Genomic DNA, 6,612 nt, shown 5'->3' with positions numbered 1-6,612 from the left:
TAGGTGAGAGTAACGCCTCTTCAAGTCCTCTTTCGCTTCCCATGTCACGTTTGACCCTCAATGATGCTTCCATTTTACTTTAACCATGACCACTTCCTTGTGTCTCAATACCTTGGTCCTACTCTCCAAGATGGCTTCTGGTTCTTCCACACATCGGTTGTTCTCATCCACACAAATTTCTGAAAGTGGTATCACACTAGCTTCTTCCGTCAAACACTTATGAAGGTAAAACACGTGAAATGTGTTGTGAATTCCGGAAATTTCAGGAGGTAGTTCTAATTTATAAGATTGAAGCCCCACCTTAGCCAAGACTTTAAACGGCCCAAGGAAACGGGGGCTGAGTTTTCCACGCTTACCAAAACGGATAATGCCCTTCCAGAGAGATACTTTTAGCATAACACGATCGCCCACTTGAAATTCTATAGGTCGGCTCCTCTTATCTATGTAGCTCTTTTGTCGATCCTGAGCCGCCTTTAAGCGCTCTCGTATACACTTCACTTTTTTGGCCGTTTCCTGCACGATCTCGGGACCAGCGTACTGTTTGTCACCCGCCTCAAGCCAACATACAAGATTCCTATATTTTCATCCATACAATGCTTCGAAGGGTGCCATGCCGATACTGGAATGATAACTATTGTTGTAGGCGAACTCCACCAGGGGTAGGTGAGAATCCCAATTCCTGCCAAAGTCGATAATGCACGATCTAAGCATGTCTTCGAGGGTTTGAATGGTCCGCTCACTCTGAGCATCGGTTTGAGGATGGTAAGCTGTACTCAACTTCACCCTTGTGTCCAATTCTTTCTGTAAGCCGCCCCAGAAATGAGAGGTGAATCGGCTATCCCGATCTGACACTATTGACAATGATATACCATGCCTTGAAATTACTTCATCGATGTATAACCTGGCAAGTTTGTCTATTGTCAACGATTCTCGCATCGCTAGGAAGTGAGCACTCTTTGTCAGTCAATCAACCACTACCCATATCGTGTCATGACCTCTGAGAGTCTTCGGCAGTTTGGTCACGAAGTCCATAGTAATATGCTCCCACTTCCATTCGGAATCTCCAAGGATTGAAGACTACCATAAGGTCGTTGGTGCTCCGCCTTCACTTGCAAACAAGTCACACACCTCTCTATGTAGCGAGCCACATCCAACTTCATCACAGGCCACCAATATGTCAATTTCAAGTCCCGATACATCTTGGTGCTACCCGGATGAACGGAGTATTTAGACTTGTGCGCGTCTTCTAGTAACAGTTCGCGATTGCCTCCAATCTTGGGTACCCAAATACGCCCTAGAAATAACTTCAAGCCACGACCATCCTCCATCAGAAATAAGCGTTGTTTCATCATTACTTCACTCTTGAGGTTCTCTTCCAAAAGTGCTTCACATTGTGCCACTCTGATTTGATCGATCAGACTGGACACTATATCAATTCTGGTAAGTACAGCTTTCGTCCCACTACCGTACTCCTTTCGGCTCAAAGCATCCGCCACTACATTTGCCTTACCCGGATGGTATAGCAATTCACAATCGTAGTATTTGAGCAGTTCGAGCCAACGTCGTTGCCTCATGTTTAACTTTTTCTGATCGAAAATGTACTTCAAACTCTTGTGATCAGTGAAAAGCGTGCACTTGGTACCATAAAGGTAATGTCGCCAAAGCTTTAAGGCGAACACCACTACCGCTAACTCCAAATCGTAGGTGGGGTAGTTCTTCTCAAGATCCTTGAGTTGTCTTGATGTGTAGGCAATCACCTTTCCCCTTTGCATCAGGACGCAACCAAACCCCATTTTTGAAACGTCGCTAAAGACTACGAAGTCTTCGGACCCCTCTGGTAGGGAAAGAATCGGGGCTTCACATAAATTCTTTTGGAGAGTTCTGAAGGCATGCTCTTGTTTCTCAGTCCAGATAAACTTCACATTCTTCCTAGTCAGCGCCGTTAAGGAGGAAGCGACTTTGGAGAAATCTTGGATAAATCTTCTATAATAACCCGCCAGTCCCAAGAAACTTCAGATTTCTGACGGATTCTTTGGTGGTTCCCAATTCATCATCACCTCGATCTTGGATGGGTCTACCTTCACCCCGTCTCGAGTGATGATGTGACCCAAGAATTGAACCTCCTTTAACCAAAAATCATACTTGGAGAATTTTGCATACAACTTCTCCTTTCTTAACACTTCGAGAACCTCCCGTAGATGTTGTTCATGATCTGATTCGTCCTTGGAATAAACGAGTATGTCATCAATGAACACTATTACTGACTTGTCAAGGAATGGTCGGCACACTCGGTTCATCAAGTCCATGAATACCGTCGGCGCATTCGTCAGACCGAAAGGCATGACCAAGAATTCATAGTGTCCGTATCGCGTCCTAAAAGTTGTCTTTCCCACATCACCTTCTTTCACTTGAACTTGGTGATATCCCGAACGAAGGTCGATTTTCGAGAAACAGCTTGCTCCCTGTAGTTGGTCGAAAAGGTCATCAATCCTAGGGAGAGGATATTTGTTCTTCACAGTTGCCTTGTTGAGTCCTCGGTAATCAATACACATCCTCATGGTGCCGTCTTTCTTCTTTACGAATAAGACTGGAGCTCCCCACGGTGACGAACTCGATCTAACAAATCCTTTCTCTAGAAGGTCTTGCAATTGAGACACCATCTTTTGCATCTCGGATGGCACCAAACGGTAAGGTGCTTTAGCAATTGGAGCGGTTCCCGGAATAAGGTCAATGTGGAACTCCACTTGTGTAATGGGTGGTAAACCAGGCAAGTCTTCCGGAAATACGTCGGGAAATTCGCTAACCACTTTCACGTCTTCAATATTTCTTTTTTCTAGTTTGGCATCCAACACGTAAGCGATGAATGAGGGACACCCCTTAGCTAAGCATTTACGCGTCTTTGCCATGTATAGGAGTATTATTTCTCCCTTCTTTCTTTCTCCATAAACTAGCACTGCGTCCCCATCCGGTAAAGGAATTCGAATCAATTTCTCAGAACACAAGATCTCCGCTTGGTTCTTTGCTAACCAGTCTATTCCAATTATGATGTCAAATCCGCCGATAGCCATAGGTATAAGGTCTACCCGAAACTCCATTCCCTCGATTCATAATACGCAATCCCTAACAACCTCACGCGCCAAAACCCTACTACCATTTTCTAACTCAATGATCAAGGCATCTTCTAGAGTACTAGGGGACGTATGGAAGAGTTGGTAGAATGCAGTGGACAAAAAGGAACATGAAGCACCTTTTAAAACATTTTACGGGAGTGGAGTTGGTGGTGCACGGGCAATGGTGTTTAGTGCGGCATTTGGGGCACCACCTAGCCTCTTGTCTTGGGTAAACTCCATGACTGTTGTTGTTGAGGTGGTTTGGTCTCTTGGAATGTGCATATTGACCTTCCCACTTCCTTTGCTCACCACCAGCCACTTTCTCTTCTCTCTCTTTACCGAAAACTGATTCCATGACTTTAGCCTCTTTGATTGACTCCCTAAGGGTGGAAGCCCTGGAGTTCCTAACCATAACCATCATATCTGCGGGCAACCCTTTTAGGTAAGTTTTCATCTTTTCTTTCTCCGTTGGAGCCACATGTCCCACTAAATTCAGTTTTTCCATGAAAAGTCGCGTATAGTCTCTCACTGACAAGTTTTCCTTCTTAAGGGTTCGGAACTCTTCTTCAATGCGGTCCATCTCTTGTTTATTGCAATATTCCTCCAATACTTTCTCTTTAAACGTGGCCCAACTCATTTTGGCTAGCTCTTGGGCCTCTATGGTTGATATGACAATATTCCACCAGGTAAGGGCCGCACCCCTTAGCATTTGAGAGCCAAATTTTGCCTTTTGTCCATCATCACAGTCACAAGCTCGAAAGGCTTGCTCGATCTCTCGAAGCCAGTTCATGCATGCCACGGGATCATCCGACCCCACAAACTCCGGTGGTTTGCAACTTAAAAACGTCTTGTAGGAGCAAACTCTTCCCACTTGTCTTGCGTCGATCGTTGCTAGCTCTTGGGTTGGGATTCCGTTCCCAGTACCCCCGGATCCCACGATAGTTACGTTTTCAGAAACCGCTTCATGCTTTTGGTTGTTGGCATCTGTATCCTCCAACAACTTCATAAAGAATTCTTGTTGCTGGGCCACCGCTCTGGTCATAGCGTTCATCATTGTGCCCATCATTCTTGACTCTGGGGTTTCCTCTTCTATTACGGGGTTAGAGGTGGCAAGGTTAAATTGGGGAACGTGGTCGACTCCACCACCCAAGGTGTTTTTCCTAGGATGAACCCTTGCGATGGTGGTCCGTGGTGGTTGATCCGCGGTAGATTCGGTCACTGTGTGACCCTCTGGTGATGTATCTCGTCTACTCCGGGTATTCACCATTATAGTTTGTCATGCAAGAGAGTGAGAGAGTTAGGATAGGGAAAAAGAAATACGGGATCAACATAATACGATACCGACACATCATAATTTTGTAATAACAGTGAGTTCAAGCATGCTTATGTAACAACTTACTCAAAATAACATTAGCTAAGTGAAATTTTGAATAGGTTATACATAAGGATCCTCAACACCGTTGCCACAATTCATGAATTATGCAACTCCTTTGACTCTAAAGTTCTCTTATCTTAAAAGTTCTACCCACATCACACAAAGTGACACTTATAATTTCAGCTTAAGTCTAGGCGTCATATTCCTTACCTAGTTCGCTTAAACTAAAGCTCTGATACCAACTTGTAACATCCTAAATAAAAATCTAATTATAAGAACATATAAAATATATATATATATATATATATATTAGGAAACTAGAACCCAAACGAGAACTTGACAGAAGCTAAGTCTCAAAATAAAATCACCCAACAAAGGGGAAAAGAGAAGCGTTTACAAAATAACAAAAGAGACGATAATTAACAACCTAATAATCTAAACAATTCTATGCCTAGATTAAGAACGGGTGTTTCTACCATCTCCAACAAAAAAAAAACACGAAATCAACCATTATTGTAACGCTCGAAACACCAAGTGTTTTAACTACAAAAATGACCCTTACGAACAACAATCTCCTCAACCCTTTGATACCCCGCCGCTAAAGGAACCTGATAAGCAAGCCAAAACAAGAAGAGGTGTTAGGTTTATGCCTAGTGAGCTCAAACAGTATAATTAATGCATCTAATAGAAGGGCCTTTAAACAATTATATATCTATATATATAAATATAATTGACGTAACTTAAAACAGTTTAAGGGGGGCGGTAAGTCCAAGATATAACGTGGTGGGGCCAAAACATCCGAAGATGACGGGGGAGACCCGATTTCCGTTATTTATGACGGAACACGAAGTAAGTCATAGATCAACGCTATAGAGCATCACTTACAGGTATAAAACCATTGACATCAACCTAAACCAGTCATGTAGTCGATCGTGATCTTAAGCTCATTATTTCGGAAATTACATAATAATCACAATGCCTATTTCCGAGTGGAAGCGAGAAGATGATTTGGAGATTACATAATAATCGCAATGTCTACTACCAACTTACACCATCGTTCTCACGTACGAAATAAAAGGACATCCAAGCCTATAATCCCATTACATCCTAGTGATATGCTTAATTACGTTATCGTAAGCATATAAACCTCTATTCCTCACTAAGGTTATGCATAAGCCCTTTAATCAAATGAAATATTCCCATTTGCTAACAAAGAACTTCAAATGTAGAGCATGAGGGTGTTTGAGTCTTATGGCCAACGATACTTTGAANCCCTTTAATCAAATGAAATATTCCCATTTGCTAACAAAGAACTTCAAATGTAGAGCATGAGGGTGTTTGAGTCTTATGGCCAACGATACTTTGAAATGAGTATTTTACCGAATGATTAAAACCATTTTCTCCAACCTCATCTTTTCATTATAAACAAGCTCTCTAAGTTCACTCTTTTTGACCTAAAAATCTCCATTWCAAACAAACAAGCAATTACGTAAAATTAAGGTATAAGGCARGTAATGTACATCATTTCAATTAGTAAAAGTTTTYGTGAAAGGAATAGGTTGAACTCACTTCRTAGGATTTARGAGAAATCCTAAGTCCCGAACTAAATGGTAGACGRAAGGGAACTCAGAAGCARCAGGATTTCTCTCCTAATTSRTRAGGCAACAACAACAATAGAACCCGAAGGAAATGGAKGGTCAGTCGAGGYGAAGAGCAGYACARCAGTGTCTGCTGTTTGGCAAAGGGAACGAAAGAACAAGGCAGCAGTGATTGTTGCTTGCTGCTGCTATTTGATGAAGAAAAACAACCTTGTTGTTTGCTGTTTTGCGTAATCACAGCARCGGGTGCTGTTYGGRCAAGGAGACGAAGGAACAACTCGACARGGCTGYTGTTCRRCGATGCAGACTACGAGACARCATTACAGACGGCTGTTTTTGGGCRAAACACACGATGAACAGCACAGTCAARCGGCTGTTCGGCGAAGCAGATGAAGAAACATCGCGACAGAGTTGCAAMTTTGCTGTCTGCTRTTARCAAATCACGGYGACACGRCAGCGTCCACTGCTCAGGCAAGAAAACGAAGCAAACAACACAACAGAGACTGTTGTTTGCTGTCTAATGGTGGTT

This window comes from Cynara cardunculus, unplaced genomic scaffold (genome assembly GCF_001531365.2).
Source record: "Cynara cardunculus var. scolymus isolate 2C unplaced genomic scaffold, CcrdV1 Un_Scaffold_4947, whole genome shotgun sequence".
Lineage (NCBI taxonomy): Eukaryota > Viridiplantae > Streptophyta > Magnoliopsida > Asterales > Asteraceae > Cynara > Cynara cardunculus.
The sequence above is the reverse complement of the archived record's forward strand: the minus strand, read 5'-3'. Positions refer to the sequence as shown.